This window comes from Bacillus rossius, chromosome 10 (assembly GCF_032445375.1).
Source record: "Bacillus rossius redtenbacheri isolate Brsri chromosome 10, Brsri_v3, whole genome shotgun sequence".
Classification (NCBI taxonomy): domain Eukaryota; kingdom Metazoa; phylum Arthropoda; class Insecta; order Phasmatodea; family Bacillidae; genus Bacillus; species Bacillus rossius.
The window spans coordinates 28256219-28275982 of NC_086337.1; the positions used below are offsets into that span (position 1 = coordinate 28256219).

Genomic DNA, 19764 nt, shown 5'->3' on the forward strand with positions numbered 1-19764 from the left:
ACAAAAACTCTGACCACAACGAACAGCAATTGGGGGAGCGATTCAGGTTTATTATTTATTTAATTAATTATTTAGACACGAACAAAATCAGCGTTTGGATGTTAACAATTCGTCGTTTTAAGTACATTTCGAAGAAGACTACCTAATATAGCCGTTCCATATATATCACATTTTTAAGGGCACAAGAAGTGCCGTAATGTTTCACAAATCACTTCCTGATACATAAAATATATGTGATAAGTCGAACCATTGTTGTAAAGGGTTGAAAATAAAAGGAGTATCAATTTAAAAAAATCATAATTTCGGTTTTATTTACACTATTAAATCAGTAATTATTTATTATAAAAACCTAAAATTTTGTCTACATCTTTCATAAGAAATATTTTTATACGACCAAACACTAATGCAAGGGGTGGGGAAAAAACAAGGGTTGACGGACAAAAAAAAATGCATGACCCCTAGTAGGCATACTATGAAATCTATTCAGTTTTCTTATAAACCTTTTTAAATATTATCTACAAATTTTGTCTAAAATAATTTTTGATTCAACCAACCATTGCTGCAAATCAGTGGAATAAATATTAAATATTTTAAAAATCTAACTCTTAGTATGCACACATCAAATCCGTTTAAATTGTTTGTAAATTTTATAATCTAAAACTTTTGTCTGGAACAATTTTTGATAAGACGAACCATTACTGAAGGAGGTAGAAAAAAAACCGGGGTTGGAATAAAAATCAATAAAACTTCCGTTCCATGAACACTACTGAATCCGTTCTTATTTATTTTAAACTTTCTAAATATTGTCTAAAACTTTTGTCTACAGTAGATTTTTATGTACCCAACCAGTACTGCACGCTGTAAAAATAAGGTTTAAAAGACTAAAAAAAAATTTAACTTTTAGTAGGTATTTTATCAAATCCGTTATAATTTATTTTAAAGATCCTAAACATTGCCCTCAAACTTTTGCTGAAATCAAGTCATTTAATTTATTTTTTTAAAAATTAATTGTCCATAGTATAGCGCGTGTTATGATCATAACCGTCAAGGTAAAGTTCACATTGCCAGGGCAATAAAACAGTTATGGAACTGGCAAATGCTTTTTGTGCTTTGAAAACTACGTTAGAAGTGGGCTGTCCAAAGTACTCTGGTATGCATTCCAGAGATAGCTTGCCTAGCAATTAACGATCGTTAAAATAGGGTGCTGTGGTACTTTGGTTTCAGAATAGATAATTTGTCCGAGTCTAAATAAAACGAAATTCTCGCCAGGGGGAGGGGGGGTGATGTCTGGAATTAAAAATCACTTTCCAACCCAATTCGTGAGCTTCTTGAAATGCCACTGCCACAATTTCTGGGGTGATGTAAGAAAACAATGGAAGTGGGGAGGGGAAATCACATAATTCAGCCCCCCCCCCCCCCCCCAAAAAAAAAAAACTCGTAGCTCCACTTTGTTTAAATTTCAACTTTTTTTATTACATTTTTCAGAATTATGTTCTGCATGTCCTCTCCAAGTCTCATACCAGAGAATTTTTTTCGTAGAGAATAATTCTACTTTAGAACATCTCAATTTTTTAGGTTCAAAGAGTAAATCAGTAAACCTCGTGACTCCAAAAATTAACGGTTTTTTTTTTCATTTGTTGGTTAATATACATGTTACAACCAGCAGCAAGATCGGATTTACGAGATTTTATTTTTCCTCTCCTGTAAAATTAGTATTTCGAGATTTTAAGAGGTTTGCTGATTAGACCGATGATATGATGGTTTACCATGGCGCCACCTCGAGCTGTCAATATTCTAGATGCACAATGACGAGATGTTCTCGTCGTTTGTTCCTAAACAGTTTCGTTGCCTTTGGTGATTCATCGCCTTCGCCCTTTGAAACTCTCCTGACCCTGGCAGCCGGCCAGCCAACTAGTCAAACACTGCCCGCAGAGACTGCTGTTAGGGCCAAGCGACCGCGCGCTAGACGTCCTAGGAGCCCGGCCGATACGATATTACACAAGGTCGTGTTAGCCGGGGAGTGCGTATAGCCAAGCCACGTGAGAAAAAAGGAACCAAGGCCACTGAGAGGGTGAGACACGGGCGAAATACCCGGGGCCCGAGAACTATGGGGGACGAGGGTGGTTGAGTTTCGAGAATTTTTTGACGTGACGTCTAATAAATCGATGAACGCCGGCTGCACGCACGAAAAAGAGTCCCGTTGCGCACATTGTCCCGTTGCGCTGTGTCCCGTTACACGCATTGTACACTTGCGCCGCATTTATCTCTCTTCCACTCGATTGGAACAACCATCGATTTGACTTTTTCGAGGCACATTAAACTTCAAACACTCCCATTCGTTTCCTACTTTTCCTATCATCGTCCTAGCCTTAACAGAATAACACAAATTGGAAGAAGTTAAATAGCAGTAATAGTTTTAAAAAAAAAATCTCTTCGTTAAAGTAATAAACATATTTGAATTAATGAGTGCAAATAAAAGTAAATTTATCAATTAAATTGTAGATTTCATTTCACTCCTCCTTTGTATCCATACAAAATAGTGATAATTCAATAAAAATGATTCAATTTTATTCATAAAAATATGCAATCATTTCATCAATGTTTTGTTATGACGTTGTCGCGTTAAACTATCGTCCGTAAACCGACTTTACAATTTTTTTTTAATACTAGAGGACGCACTGATCCGACGAAAATTACAAGTATATTTATTGTTGAAAGAATTCATTGGAAACCTAACAAGTAATGCCATACTCACTGATCAGGTTTACAGTCTTCGGCGCGAAGATGATATATCTCATATTAGGCAGCTAGCTGCACCTGTGGACTACGACGTAAGGGAGGCAGTCATCTCGGAGAAGGAGGCGACACAAGCTGCTAACTCAACCAGCCGCGTCTCGTGAGACTCTCAGACCTCATTAATGATGTATGCAGCACAAGCAATGAACGACACCATGCGGAATGCGATGTTTGGGGAGAGAGATAAAAAGGGCGGAATTAACTTGTGCACTATTATAAAGTTTATTTGGCACACCAATACGCTTACTGCATTCCCCGGTGTTCGCGAAAGTTAATATGTACATGGATGATTCACGCGGATGCGTAGTCTTTTCGAGATTTCCGATACTTGCACAAATGGCAGCAGCGTGTTTACACATTTCCGTTCCAATCGACTAATGTTCCACTCACGAAATTACTAGTGCCTAATGACGTATACCGAGAGCTAGGATGTTTGCACGTTAAGGGGCCCGCCCCGTCAGGGGTGCATGTGTGTTTGTAAGACGGGATGATACGTGCGACGCTCGCTGGTGTTCCTAACACGGCTCTCAACTGACGCGCAGTCTTCTCGTCGTCACAGGAAAACTGTGAAATTTTATCGGTGACCGTAACATTATATGGCCGAGAAACGAAGATAAAGGTGTAACGCAAGTCCCTTAAGTGCTCTCAAGAATCTGTACGGGTTGTTTTACGGCTAAAAACTACTCTGAAAACATCAGTTTTAGCCATTTTAACTCTTCTAGAAACACATTTTAAAAACTTAATCCGAAATCAAAATTACTCTTCGGCCCTCAGCGAACTATTAAATGCTTTTCGTAAACAGATCCCACTCGGATATACTGAGTAGTTTTGAAATCGCGTTGTTCTTCCTGAAGCTCTGCGCACCGTGTGTGTCCGGTAAGGAACTAGTTCACAGCCTAAGCTAGATGTTCACCCCGTGTGTGCAGAATGTGGACGCCCTGTGGTACAGTGTTTTGACGGCGCGACCACTGCAGGGCGCGCGACGTCGGGCGGTATCGACCGCGGGTCGAAGCGGCGAGGGTCGTCGCGCGGGGAACTGCATTGCGGGTCGCCATGACGGCGCCAGGCGCGGGCGAGACGGCCCGGGGACCGTGCGTGCGGACGGCACAGTCCGCGTCGTCGTCACTCGTACGTATCCCTCCGACCCTATACGTACTAGGTCAGGTTGTTACACACAACTCCATGTGGTTGTCAATCAACATTTAAAAAAAAAATGCGATGCTTTTGCAAGTGACGGTAAATGAGTCAAATTCCAGACAAGTTCCGTATTTTCAAACGATTATTGAGATGGTGAAGATAGATTTTAAATTATTTCATGGATACACGCACTGGTTGTACTTAAAAAAAAACCTCAAGGAAAAAAAATCACGAATACATAAACACATGGAGATCAAGCATGCCTAAGACAGCACAGACGATTCCGTGGGAGGAAAACCTGGAGTAGATGTCACAGTTTGTTACAGAAAGCCTGCGGTGTCCATCCCTGGTATCGCTGTCACACGCTCCCGGCCGAGCATATGAGGAAACGGCGGCGTGCTGTCCCAGTTGTGTTGTGCAAAATATCCGTCAAGTTCCATCGCTGAGTTCGTCTGTGGGTAGCTGTGGTGTCCATTTTGTCTGAGCTACTTAGGCATTAAACCAAGGGCGCAACAACAGTGGGGGGGGGGGGCAAGGGTATTTTGCCCCCCCCCCCCTTTTATGAAACCTTGAAGTGGGGGCAAACGGGGGCAAAGAAAGTGCTGTGTAATCAATTTTAGATAATAAAACTGCTTAAATAGCACCATTTTCCACCTTGAAATACAAATTTTCCCGGGGGGGAACTTCCGGACCCCCCGCTTCAATAGGGGGGGGGGGGGGAATCGATGATTCTTTATAAAAAGGTATATTGCCCCCCCCCCCCCCTCCTTTGGAAATTTAGTTGTTGCGCCCCTGCATTAAACATTATATGACAACTAAAATTGGTTTCTTCCCCGGTTTTTTTTGTCCACTGAGATTTTTCTGTGTCCAATGTAAACCAACAATGGCATGTCCATGAGATAATTTTTAATTGGGACCAAGTTATACGTGACACCACTATTAAGAACAATTTAGTATCCTAGAAGACTACATCATTACAATATATACGTTGCAAACAAAACAAGCAACAATCCATTATTTCGCCATGTAAGTGCTAGATCCATTTTCTTTATAACTTTGATGACATTAAATAACGTATTTTCCTTAGTATACTAACATAATTGAGGAACGGTAACAGAAAAAGGTAGTTGAAATTTGGAAGAATGAATGAATTAAGGTTTGCCACTCAACAGAAGTCGAGAGAAAGATGAGGCGTCTTTAAATGAGAACAAGCCTTTACCGGAGTGAGTGAATGAATGGGTGAACCGAGAGCAACTCGAGAAAACCCACTGGCTCTTAGGCAACGTCCGCCACGTTCTCCAAATGCGAAAAAACCAGAGCTTGACCTCGCTGGGAATCGATCCCGGATCGCCTTGGCACTCCTACGGACAACCACACAATTTTCTATTTTAAAATAGCCTACCATGCACCTGTTCCAACTGTCGACATACATACTGCGGCGAGTAATTTCATTTTCCACAGCATTCTTAACTGGAAGAAAAAAAAACGTTTGCGAGAATCAAAACGTGTTCTCGATAACTACGTTGATAATCGATTTTTATCGATGCAGCTATCCTTAAAAGAGAAAAAATCGATTCGAGCCTTTCCCTATCAGACACGAACTGTTTGTTTTTGATCACGTTGCGCAAAACTCTTAACTCACAAAATCGTCTTTTCTCGAACACGCATTGAGTAAGAAAAGAAAAAACTGTTACTGAATTGGACGATGCTGCAGAAGTACATCAAATTCCAAAAATGCCCGTGTTCCTCATTGTTTTATAGAAGTTTTTTTTTCTCTCTCGGTGAATTGATTGTTATAAAAATCTCGATTGTACGCTCAGCCCCGGGGGCGTTAGGTAGGCAGGCTGGTTGGAGAGACTCACCGACCGTGGTGGGTGCTCCCTGGGCGCACCGGGGGACCTGCAACACAAAAGAAGCCAGAGTCACTTGACGCGCCCAATCAACTGCTCGCCCGCCGGCGCTCTGGCCACTGAGGCGCCGTTCAACGAGCCAGCAACCACCCTCACGCCTCACGACGCAAGCTTCCACCACCAAGACTCTCTCTCTCTCACCGACAGCCATTTCTTTTTACTGGCAACATTTGAGGGCTTTTTCCCTAGCAAATTTAACAACGCATCTTATAGTTACCTTTTTATCCCAACGAAAATTTACTACATATCTAGTAGCAGTAAAAAAAAAAGGGGGGCCACATTAAGTGTAAATCGCAACTTTTTTTCACATCAAAAATTTATTTGTGTAGAAAAAAAATTTAGTCATTCATTTTTTATGTAAACAGAATGATTGAAAATGAAAAAAAAATATGCGTACAGACTTACGAGGTTAGTGGTATGTGAACACTGAGATTTGAATGTCAAAAAGGCTTTACAGACTTGAGAGAAGAAGGCAGAAGCAGAATAAGAGGTATTATCGACGGCAACGCGGGAATAAAACGCCCAAAAAAGTGCCAGTGAACAGATGTAAGAGTACAGTGCTCGGAAAAAGTTTTTTTTTATCATTTGCGAGTATACCCACATACTTAATATTTACAATTATTATCTCTTGTTCAATTACAAAATACTAATAATTATCTCTATACCTAATAAGCAAGCTCCACGCGCACACATTTGTTTTCCTCTAACAGCACATTACAAGTAGTTTATTCTTGCCGACAAAATTGAATACATAACATAAAATGCAATGCTTATAATACGTAACATCCGTAGAAACTATCCTGGATAAAAAAAATAAAGGCATGAAACTGTAACTACACAAAATGGCTGGTAAATTGAAGCATTTTCATTACATGCTTAAGCTGGATTCACAATACCCGGGAATGGTACGAGAAACCAAAAACCCCGATAGCAAGACGAGCCTGATGCAACGAAATGCTTATTGGCGGTACACATGTCAGTACAATTTTTTTTTAAATTTAATCTTCTTTGCGTTTATTAAACAACATGATGCAGCGGCCACGAGTAATAATTTTGCTAACTACATTCGTATAAACGAATTAACTCTTCAAAATTAATTTCGCAAAGTCATGCTGCTCACCTACATAACCAAAAGTGGCCACCTCATATGCTAAACGGGAAAAGGCTGGATTATTTTTCAGTTGCTGGGCCTGTTACGGCACTTCTTATATCGACCCGCCGTCAATTCTGTGACGGCGTGGCTGTTAGCCTAGTTTCATGTTACCGGGCTATTGTGAATCCACCTTTAGTCACAAGCCTGCGATATAATTTCGTTTTCCATTCATTGGATTTTTTCACTGAAATTTATTTGCAAGTCTTATTAAATAAGCATTGCCTATTAGTTTTTGATCAATTTTGCACCACACAAATATATTCTACGTGTTTTCTGCTAATTCAAAAAAAAATGCAGGCAACTATTTTTATTTGCATTCACAGCTGGATAATACATAAGAGCACACGCACACACAAACAGTAAAACTTAAAAACATAACAAAAACAACATTGTTGCCTTCTATGAAAATAATGTCTACGTCTTTAAAAGTTTTCGGAACATTCTGCTTCAAATATGGAAGGGGGAAACAAAAACTGAAACTCAATAAGATGAACTTTGGGCGGTGCTAGCGTTGCGTTTTTGCGTGTTGGGGCGTTAATAAACTAGTATTTAGAAAAAAAGTGTTATTGAACTTTTTGCGTCTGGTGATTCTTGCGTAGTTCATGAACCCGCAACGCCAAAGCATGAACATGTGGTCACGAGATTCGAGTCATTTCCAATTCTACCTTTGTGTGATGCGCGAAGAGTGTAGCTACGTTCACCCGGTTGCGGATGTTTCATTCCGTAGGGTTTACAGTTACACGGTTATGGCTTAAAGTGACGGGACCTCCAACAGTCACTTTTATGTTGGCGAAAGTTCTTATTGGATAGTCTCTTTAGAAGGTGATAGGCGGGTAATGGGTCACCGTGTACGTAACAAACTCAGTCAATAAGAACGGGGGAAACGAACAAAAAATAAGATGTAAGAACGGAAGCATTGTCAAGTAACTGTGAGCTGTGTGTAAATGATGCATACCTATGCCAATAACCAACAAAAAAAGTTAAATGTTCAAAGTCTTCCTTCAGTCCTGAAAATTTATATTTCTACATACCCACAAAACATTTATTCTTGCCGATATGCAAAGCGCCATTTTTTTTTCTTACGTCGTTATTTTGGTCAATAGTCCGATTCGGGGAGGTTTGCTTTTTGAACCTTGTAACCAATCACGCCAATTTTCTATTTTCTAAACGAATTTCATTAGAATTTTGAAGTAATCTTACAACAAATACAGTGAAAACTGTACGTTTATGTGCGCAGGATCATAACCATCTATCATGAAAATAAAATCACGTGTAACACTGTCTTGGCGGTTGGAATAAGTAGAAGCACTTTTTAGGCACAACTGTACATTTATTAATGTACTTAAAAATATATTTTTTTATCAAGAGCATCTTATGATAATATTCAGTTCTTACTTTTGAGGAAAAATAACTGAAAGACGTCGTCTTGGTTTCAACCATTTTTTATCATCAAAACTTCTTGCATTATTTAATATTCGAAAATTTGGCTCTGTTCGACCACAGCACATAATTATTAGATGCCATAACATTGATGGCGACCGACTGCTACAAATCGTTATCCTCCTGGTTGTTTAGTAGAATTGATGTATTTTATTTCAGATTGTATACATCTGAAATAAAAGATACAAAAGACACTAACTAATCTTTTGAAAAATCAACTGAATAGTAAAACTAAAAGAAAATATTACATTGTATATACTTATCGATGGTATACAAAATAATAACTTTAATGTAAACGAGCCGTGAAGTATGAGTATGGAAATAGAGGGCGCGAGACAGAACGCGAAGGGGCGTCGCGGCAATAATTCTGACCGCACGGGTCATTGTTGGAAAACCGAAAATGTTGCCTGGAGACCAGTCATTGCGCACACACACACGCGACCTTTGGAAACACACAGTGCGTGCGCGGTCCCTTCAAGGCGCTTTCTTTATCGGGGATCTGCAGCAGGCGACAGGCAGCAGGCGACAGGCGCCAGACGCAAGTATTGACGCGCTGCTACCCGGGTTACCTACTCCGTCGTTTCATGACAATCTCGTTTGCACTGGCAGTTTAGTGGGGAGAATAAAAAGCGTGCTACATTAGAAATAATACTTACAAAACCAGTGGGGGAAATTTTTTTTTTTTTTGCAAAATATCAGTGAAGACAGTGAGAAGCCACGTCGCTTACGACTACTGTACGTCAATGTTTTAATGTCGATAGTAATGTAATTTAATTCTATTTTTTTGACGTGATGCCGTCTTAAAAATCGATGAACGCCGGCTGCACGCACTAAAAAGAATGACTCATTGTCACGTTCCGCCTGAGCCGAGCGTGCAAGAACCGGCCAACCACCGTGCGAGAAAATCTTATATAATATCAAACAGGTTAAGGAGGGCTTTTTAACTGTTTGTGATTATATTTTTTAAAAAAATTATTTAAATTAAATTTTCAAAAACTGTACATAAAATTTGAAAATTAAAAGGTATGCAATTTTTCATCAATGATTTCTTATGACGTTATCGCGTAAAATTATCGTCCGTAAACCGACTTTACAGACAACCCCCCCCCCCCCCCCCTTTTTTTTAAATCACCTCTCTCCCAATTTAATTTTAGGTTTATAATTACATATTTTCAATATGCCCGCCAATTGACATCAACGGCCTATTGACGCTTTGGGAACATTTCGAATAGTTAATTAAATATGTAATTTTAAGCAAAGTTTACATTTTCTGACCCCGGCAAATGATCAAACCAAGGACGGGAATCGACCCACTCAGCCAATATTTTACAGGTATTTTTTTTTCCCCGAATTTTTAGGTAAATAACTACAGAATGGCGGCCGAAATGTCCGAAAATATCGCGGATGCTTTGAAAGTCGGGTGATTTAACACCACTGCACTCTAGCGGATAAAAATTACACCAAGATGGTGCCAGTGTATTGTTGTGGTTAGTTACTGGTGTCACCTGCAGTGTGTGTCTATAAATTTCATTACGTACAGTTTAACATACGTAATGCCAAGTTACCTATATACACATAGGCATTAGGCAGCAGAGCCCACAACAGTTGAATGTGTTAAGGGCCGAATCTATTAAACCTCAAGTCTAACGTGAACGACAATTGAGATTAAGCCCTGTTACTGTAGATGTTTCATTCCGTTAATCTATTGTTCCATGCTTGCTTAGCATTACACAAATAGTGTACTGCATTTTTAATTTTAATATTTTGCCAAATAAATCAGCGTGAATTTAAAATACTTGAGACAAGAAATTAAAATACTAAAAATAAACATTTTACCAAATAAATCGGCGGGATTTTTAAAATACTTGACACAAGAAATTAAAATACTAAAAATACCTAAATAATCAATTCATCAACGGAACACAATAGTTATCATGAGTTACAATGAACAAAAAAAAAACTTAAGATGCACGATCGGGCGTTTGGCTCTCTCGTCTGTGAAAAGAAAGGCTTCCCAGTTTCGACAGTGCGAGGAGAATCCCGCCAGGGCAGCTGGTGGATCCGGCCCTCTGGTTTGGGCAACCCTGGGGGCTTGGCGTCGGCGCAACAACAGAGCGCGCTGTGTGGGAACGCCTCGTTCAGCGCGGCGCGACTCGTGGAAAGACAAAAGAGGGCGAAGCTGTGCTAGGCAGCTGGCGTCACGCCGACCCCCTCCTCCCCCCCCCCCCCCCAACTTCATCATCCCAAAGGGCCAGGCTAGACTCCTGCCGACCCAAATACTACAACCCCTGTTCATAACATTGGACATTTCTGTATGTAAACAACATAATTAAGAATACGCCGCGTTTGCTTTAACCTCTATGGCAAAAGTTGTTAGCCGACATTCTTTTTAAGATAATTTTTGCACTGCTTTATACAAGATTGCTAATACGATTGTGTAAGAAAAATTCCCCCCCCCCCCCCCCCGTAATTGTAACTTTGAAACTATAAATCCATCAGGTGTTATTGCAAGTTTGAAGCAAGTGAATGTAGAATTAACGTACCGAATCATAACTTATTTGACCAATTTGGACGCGGCCTAATTGGCTATATTAAAAAAAAATGGGTGTGACGTCATTTTTGATTCAACATATTTACATCTCAGTTTTGTTCCTTAATTATTGTAATTTTTCCTCCGTTACGGAAGAGAATACACAACAGTTGTTTTCAGGCAGCATAAACAATTCTGTACAAATATTTCATAGGGAAAATATTGCAGCCAATCATATTTAGGGCATTACAAAAAAAGTGTAAGGTATGTGCGCGACCACTCATTCAAAACACGCCTTCATAATCTTCCCTAAACCTTCGCTATGCGCCTCATGCCAGCACTCGTCAAAACATTCTCAATACGCTTGCACTAATTGTAAAAAAAAGTGGTCGAAGTGTAAAATTATAAACAAGAAATTTTAATAAAAATTACTTCCGCGATAAATAAAGACCATTTTTTCGAACAAAATTAAATAATAATTAAATAAACAATAATTTACATACTTGTACCACAGAAATGATTATATATGGCAATGAAAAATAAAATTGTTCCCTACTAACACAAGAGGTCATGTGAGAAATGTGTTAGTTCGCCATCAGTCTATTACGCATTCAAACTCCCTTTGAACTATTTAGAATACCCTACTAGCACAGGGTATATTAAATTAAGGAGGGGGGATAAACAAGGTTAAATACTTGTCTCACAAGAAATATCTGATAGTGTTGTTGAAAATTTAAGTGAATTTCCCAGAGGTAAACGGCACATATTGTGCTATCCCTGTTTAGGAAAACTTGAGACACAGGTAAGAAAGTGGGTTACAAAAAATCATGAGAACCCCACACAAATATTTCTACGCAGCAGATTATATGCTGTTCGTACTGAACAAATATTTACCTGATATCGCCTATCGAAGGGGATGGACTTATCAGAAGACTGATTCACTTTAAATCTTGCAGCTAGAGGATAAGCGTAGAGTGTACAAGCAGAGAAGTGTAGAGTGTACAAGAAGAAAGTAATTTGAGGGGGGGAAGGGGGGAAACGTTAGTAAAAATGTCCGCTGCTGTTACCTGTGGCTCGAGACGCGACAATGGGTTCAATGACCTCCAGGATGGGCCGTCGAGAGGAACTGAAGTCCAGGGGCAAATATTTTTTTTCAGGCACCTCCCATCACTTAATGAACAAATTTTCAAACCCAACAATTAAAAAAAAAATAATCACCTTAATACTGTAAACGTTATCAAGCGTATCGCCTAACTTGTAAGGTTTCCAATGAGTTATTTTGCAGTGTGTACACACAAATCTGGAATGAAAATTTCCCTGAATTTTCTTTTCTTAACAGAATACAGTAAGACCAGCCTCCGTCATACCTACACCTGGCCAAGTTATCTCTACACTTTCTTTGTTTCATTTCTTTTTTTCACGCAAAACCTTGCATGCACCATTTAATAGTGTGTAGGGCTATGCAGTAAAATAAAATCTGGAAAAAAAATGCTTTCACAGTCTGGGTGATTTTAAAGTGGAGATTGAAAACTTCCCCTCCAATTATTTATTATCACTTGGGAGTTTCCATAACTTTTACTAGGATTTCAAGTAAATTCATATGTATTAGCAAATGAGTATTATCAGAGTAAACTCAGGCAGCAAAAAAATATAAAATCTGGAAAAACAACTAGGCCCCACTCGCTGGTTAAACTTGATAGCGCTGTATTTTGTCGAGCATTGGTCACTTTTTCCCTGGCAGCTGTCTATGTACCAGAGAAGACATTCCTAGAACCGAATGACCTAAAAGCTAATTCAACCATTCAGTTGCAGTTGGTTCGTTATTGGTTCGGACTACATTGGGGCCAGTCAAAACAACTGTGGCTCATTTTTAACACGTCGTAAAATCCACACGTTTGTGCTTAAGAGGCCGTGTCAGTAAATGTTTATTTCCAATATTCTGCTCTAGAAGTTCTCTCTTTTAACAGTGAGATTTAGTGGCTTATTCAACCGAAGTAACTGTAGCCGCAGCGCGTGATAAAGCTACGAAAAATGTATCTGGTTCCTCGACAATCTGAGAGGATGACAATCTGACCGGCGGCTCACAAGGAAATTGCGGATGCAGGGATTCAGAATCAAGAAACCTCACATTTACAACTGTAGTATCAGTCGTATCTAAAATTTTTAATACTTTAAACGTATCGGAATACAATTAATCTTCAAACATGTGGTAATTATTCTTTATCTGGATGTAATATTCCGTGAACAATAATGTTAGTTGACATTAAAAAGTATCTATACGAAATTCATTATGTAACGTTTTAAAAGGATAATAACATAAATTCATATGCTTAGATATTGCATAAGCATTACGCACAATCTAAATACAATCTCACTTAAGTCAGACTACCTAATTTTTTACAATGCACCATCATACAGTTTAACAGAGGTAGGAGAACCTCTTATCGAGTTTGTTTCAAAGAATTTAAATTTACAAATATTACTATTTATCTTATTACGATATGTATTTTTATGAATACGAATTTACAAAAAAAATTATTGAATTAATTACATTACACTTTAACATTACACAAGACTAAAACACAAACAAAACTTAATTTTATATATTGCTGTAGCATATTAGAAGACGAAATAACTCACAAGACTAACATTAAGAAGGCTGCATTACAAAAAATATACTTTACAGAGGAGAAAATAGCCTTTAAAGATATTTCATTACCTCATTGATTACATAATACTGCCGTTGATGTGATCGTAGATATAAAGTATTGAAAATATATATTTTATTATGTTTATGTAAATATTTAGAAAACATTATTGCTTATGGATGCTCATTATTTAAATAATAAAGAATCTTTTACTTTTATGTACTGAACAAACAAAATACTTATAAGTTAGTAAGAATAAGCTTAGTTGAGTAACATCTTCAATTTGTATTGAATTCAATGTATATATCGAAAATCATGTACAATGAATGCAACTGATTGAATTCAATAAATATTTGATCTTGTGAAACGGCCATAATGATGATGTAGATAATTATAGATGCTCACATGGTTTTTGAGAGTCCGTATAAAGCTTATTACAATTCTATAAGTATACATTAAAATGCTTTTAAAATAGACATGTGTAATATAATTAAAACTTGTTTAAGTAAGATCATCACAAAAAAATAAATCCTTCAACAGTAAGTTATGTTTTATAAGATTTTAACAAAACACACATACAATAAGAGAATATTAATCATGCCACATAATTCAACACAAAATACTCATTCCAGTAGGCGCTACGTAAAAATAACTTCTATTTTTATGCTGATAACTTTGCATTGTTTTATATATATCATTATTTCTAACTTTTAATATTCTCTACACATTAACTGAAATTAATTATTTACAGAGTCTTAGCAAATGTTGGTCTGTACCACATACAGTTCGTACAATATCTCTACGTGAAACACATACAGTTCATTATTAGTAATTTCAATTATATTTCCATGAACTTAATGAAATTAGTATAGGGCCTAGGTTGTTCACTGTTAATTGAGTACTTCTGAATTATTTTAATTGTGAGTTAACATACATACCAAATGCCATTCTTCCAGTAAAGTTGCCAAGAAGACAACAAGATAATATAAGTATGTATGTAGTACCATATTTTAAACCCCTAACAACTAACAAATTAGTAAAATATATAATTACGTGCGATATAGTGTGACATTTTTACTTGGACGGCATACAAATATAATAAAATGTCTATGACAATGTTAACTTTACTCATTATTATGGAAAGAAACAAAATGGGCAGATAAGCATATTCTACACTGACATTTAAAAATGCTCAATTCAAAATGAACATTTCTTCCCGATGACAAACAAAAAAGTTGTATGGTCGCGAATAATACATCCGTATGGCGTCACATCAGCGGAATATTCCCTTGGCATAAATGTGTGAAGTCTGTGGCACTTGTGGAGAAGTAAACCTTCGCTCGAAAACAAAAACAAATGAACGAACCGCTTTTTTTTTATGGGATGTGCAATCGGAGACCCCTGGGGTGGTTGAAGAGTGTCAGGTCGGTCGCCAGACCAGATAGTAAAAGCTCAGGGGCTGAGGATAGAAAAGGCCTATCTCCAAATTATTTAGTATAAATGTTGTCATGTAATTGTTAAAGACTTGATTACACCCAGGTTTTAAAACCCATCATGATCATGAAGACACTGATCGGAAGGTAATGTGCAATACATTTCAATGGCCTTTTCAGTTTTTGCTAAATAATTATAAATATAAGCAAAATTTCACTTTATCTGGACAAATCAAAATATTGATAATATTATTTTCATCACAGAAATAATATATGATATGATAACTAAATTTGAAAAAAGCTGTTATGTTAAATGTATTGTATACTTTCAGTAGGCAAAATTTCCGGCCCCTAACTCTTATAGACTTTGAGAAAAACTGCCTTTTAAAATAACATTGATATAGATAGGAGCGCAAATTTGTGACACGGCCTCTCTAATGTATCAGAGAAACCTTCGTTTATCTACACAAGTTACAGCTTCGGTCAACCTAAATATTAGCGATGTTTCTAGTACGCCTTTTTAACTTGGGTCGTGGACAGCGAAGACGTTGGAGACGAGGAAAACAAAAACAGAACAAGGACCTTCCTCAATACAATTGTGTATAGTATTAATTTGTGTTTTTTTTGGCTGCAAGACAATCACAACAGATATTATTAAGAGTGGGTGCGAAGGGATAACCCAATTAATTTTATACAGTTTTAATTGCTACTAATATTTACATTACCAATTATATCACCTCAATGTCTGCTCACATATCACCAAGCCTCTTTCCAGTAAACAGTTCACACTCCTCACTGGAGCTAGGCTCGACAGTGGTTCGCCCCTCACCCCACAACTGTCACACACTCGCGGTCCCGTCGCTCCGCGCCTGCGCCGATCGCCGAACTCGCACTTCACTCAACTCGTCGGTTGGAACTACCGCGGAGGCCGGCGTCACCACTTTTATACCAGTTGGTCATCTTTCTTGAATGGACTGGAGCGGTTGTGACGTGTCCCGTCATCCCGGGCCGACCCGACGCTCGAAGCATCCAGAACAGCGGCGCTTATTCAAGCCACTCCACGCGGTGGCCTCAGTAAGCCCACGGAATTCCCAGGCCGCTGAGGAATACATGACAGCAGCGGGGGCTCTATTCCTCTAAGGTATTCGTGTGACGTCAATGACCGTGCGGGGCAGCCAGACCACCCCAGTACCTGGCGCGCATCGCGGCCTTTTCTCCCGGGTTCGTAACAGTATATACCTACAGAATGATTTGTAGAGGGTTAGTCAAACTGAACGGGCGTGTTGGTGGACCCATTTAGAAAATGCACATTGAGCAAAAAGGCCCTAGGGGTACAATTTTTTTATAATTGTTTTTATATTTTTCTTAAGTTCTGCCGAAATTTGACCTCCTAACTCTTATAGCTTTTTTATCACGTGTTTTATATTTGATCTTTATATTTACATTTGGTCTCTGACGCAATAACGACTAAAGAATTAGTTCTGTTATCATTGTCAGAAAAATGGAAACAAATAGGCAAAGATGTCAACTTTAACTTTATTTTAAAAATAATCGCTTTCAAGAAGTTAATATGATTTTAAAAACTTCCCTAGTTACTGTTTATTACAATGGTGTACTAAATTTGTATAAAACTATCGGCTTGTGTAAACATTACACGTTACGGGAAAATGGAGTTTAGTTACAAAACGAATTATTTTTCATTTGTTGATCAAAACGTTACAAATCTGAAACTTATGTGTCGAGCGTGTATTATAAACAGAGATGTATTTGAACAGTATTTGTGACTGTTTGTTTAATAATTAAATTTTTATTCTTATTGTTTGTATTTCATTTTTCCTTTGCATATCATTTTTTTACACAAGTTGATAAGTTTTGTACCAATTTAGTACACACTTGTAATAAAAAAGGAAAGTTTATAAAAGCATTTTAACTTCTTGAAAGCGATTAGGTTTTTTTTTTTGTGAGTTCAGAACTAATTCTTTGCTCGTTCTTTGCATCTAAAACTGCCTTGCATAGATGAAGGATGGATCAGGGACCAAAAAAAAATCTAAAGCATGCGACAAAAAAGCTGTATGGGTTAATAAGTCAAATTTCGATAAACGTACGGAATAAAATTTAAAAAATCATGACAAAATATTGTACCCCTATGGCCTTTTTAATAAATATATATTTTCTACGTGGGTCCATCAACACGCCCGTTCAGTTTGTCTAATCCTATACAAATTAACATGTATAAGTATATACATAGTTAGTTGCACACTCAATTCTTTCCATCTTGCGCTCTACGCGTAGCGTCATGTTAATCCATTTAAATAGCAACCATGGAAAGAACGTGCGACTGCTTTTTCTCCAACTGACACATTGCTTCGTTTTGTGTTCCAAGCAGATGCATATCCTTCAATTCTGCACCCCGTCAACTTCAATCTGCAGCTATTTGCAAGCGTTTATCTATTGGACCTTGGGAATAATCTAGCACGTCGCAGTGTCGTGCAGCTTTTATTATATCACTGTCAATCACTTTGCAGACATACTGCAAGTTGGCGCTCTCGCATCATTTAATCATTTCAGCGATATTTAGTCATGCAACTACAAGACTGCCTTTCGAAAAATTGGGATTATTTCACATAGAATGATATTCACTTATTAGTATCCGCATTATATCCAGCCACTTGTAATTTCTTTTGGTCTTTTACCGTGACGTTTCCTTTTACAATTTGAAGAAATTTCACGAGTTTTACAGTGCGATCTATTACGATTTCATATCACAATATTACATAAACACACAATTAGACATGAGCAACTATAATATGAAAAAAGATCCACAATTCGCATGAACGTCCTAATTTTTAAGATAATTTTCCGCATTGATTTAAGTGGACAATCTACATCTATTTTCTACGTATTTAATTTGCGACTGTAATCTGAAGTTAGGCGTCAACAAAATGAAAGTTAGCAAAATCTGATTGAAATTGAAGTTTGTTATGACTTACAACCAGTAACAGTTTATTTCGTTACTTTTTCGAGTCTTTCGTGAGACAAACTGTATGTTGGCATGACTCAAGCTGGCCAGTATGCTTCACACATTGAACACGTTTAGGCAATCAAATGGATGATTAATACTATGAAAGTAATGGCGCTATTTTATTTCAGATGGTTATACTACGGTATAAATGCTAAATATCTTTTTTTTTTCATGCTGTGGCCCCTGAAAAAAAACCACTGCCCGTAAACTGGGAATAAAATAACGTGTTGACACACTGGTACGCACTAGTCAGTTTGGCAACGAGTAAAAAAAAAATGCCGTTTCTCAACTTTACTTCTTTAAAAAATCTATTTTTTAAATTGGTGGCTGCTGAAAGTGATTTATTTCCGTCTTTATCAAACAGAATAAGATTTAGTTTGTAAACATTTTTATTCACAACACTATAACAATTCCGGTATTGCTCGACGCGTGCTAATATGTCGAAAGGCTTATTTATTTATTTATTTATTTATTACAATGACATTCAGGCATGTAGGGGATAGGTGCTGTCACCATCGCGCCTCTCTGATCTGTCGGAGCAGATGGTGCAGACGCGCGGGTGTGGCATTTGATTGGTGCTCACGTGGCCTGTGACGTCAGACGCAGTCGCATGTAGGGCACTACAAAGACTAGGTATTATAGGTCACCATATTGTGCCTCGCGCAGAAAGGAGCGCCGACTTCCCGGCCAGCGCAGCCGTACGAAGCGGTAAAATAAAACTAACCAATCAGACTGCATGTAACTTTTACGTCTTGTTCCTTAAGCTACATAGCCATCAATGGTTCAGTTTGTAGTACTTCACTATGATATAGGGGGAAATAATACATCGCGAGGCGTTTTTTAGGTCGTTTAAGGTGATTTGGTCAACTTTATTCATCGAAGAACATTTGTTTTCCCAATTACTCTAGGCAGGTAATATGAAATGTGCATCAAATATAAACGTTTTTCAAAATGGCAACATTTCTTTGACTTTAAGTAAACAGATTCGTGTACTTGCACGCTTCACTTGCAGTTCGAATAGCTCTTGTGATGTCACCTAGTGGACTGAGTGCCGGGTCTACAACAATGAGGCGGACGGTGGTGGGGTGAGGGCGGGATCGATCGCGTCACGTCCGGCGGCCAACGACCCACGCAGCCCCAGAGGCCCCGGCTACGTGACGTCACGGAGCGGCGCGGCCGGTTCAGGCGCCCCCGCCACTGACCTGGCAACCTGCCCGCGCATCAGCCGGCCAAACTGGGCGGTGACACGTACGTTCCTTTACCCGCGGACATGAGCCCGTCTCGCCGTCCGCGGAGAAACACGCGCGGTGCGCGAACCCAGACACGTGCCGTGTCTTACCGTCCCATTGCGAATGAAGCGCTAACGAGGTGTCTCCGGCTCGCTCGCGGATCTACGTCACGGGTTATTTATAGCCCCCCCCCCCCCCCCCCGGCCGACATACTTCCGTTAAGCCCTCGCTTTTCTCACCCAATACCTCAGCGCTCCGCCCGTTACGTCAGATACGCTTATTCACTCTCGATCCTGCGTTATCCGCAGAGCACGAAGGGAACACTGATACACGAGATAGAAGAACACAGTTGTGGTAGCATGCAGTGGCGTAGCCAGGATTTGTGTATGGGGGATGTTAAGAAGCATGGCCCTCCTGTATTAGAGCGGGCCGGGGGTCTTCCCCCGGGAAAATTTGGATTTTAAGG

General features: G+C 38.8%; 1 protein-coding gene across 12 annotated transcripts in view; it reads right to left on the minus strand.

Annotated features, from left to right (window-relative positions):
- Window positions 1-19764, minus strand: part of LOC134535895 (protein hu-li tai shao) — a 168815-nt gene that overhangs the window by 140539 nt on the left and 8512 nt on the right. For all 12 annotated transcript variants that reach the window (XM_063375250.1, XM_063375253.1, XM_063375263.1 and 9 more), the window contains exon 2: window positions 5796-5832. The gene's annotated coding sequence lies outside the window, so the exon portion shown is untranslated. The remainder of the gene's footprint in view (window positions 1-5795; window positions 5833-19764) is intronic.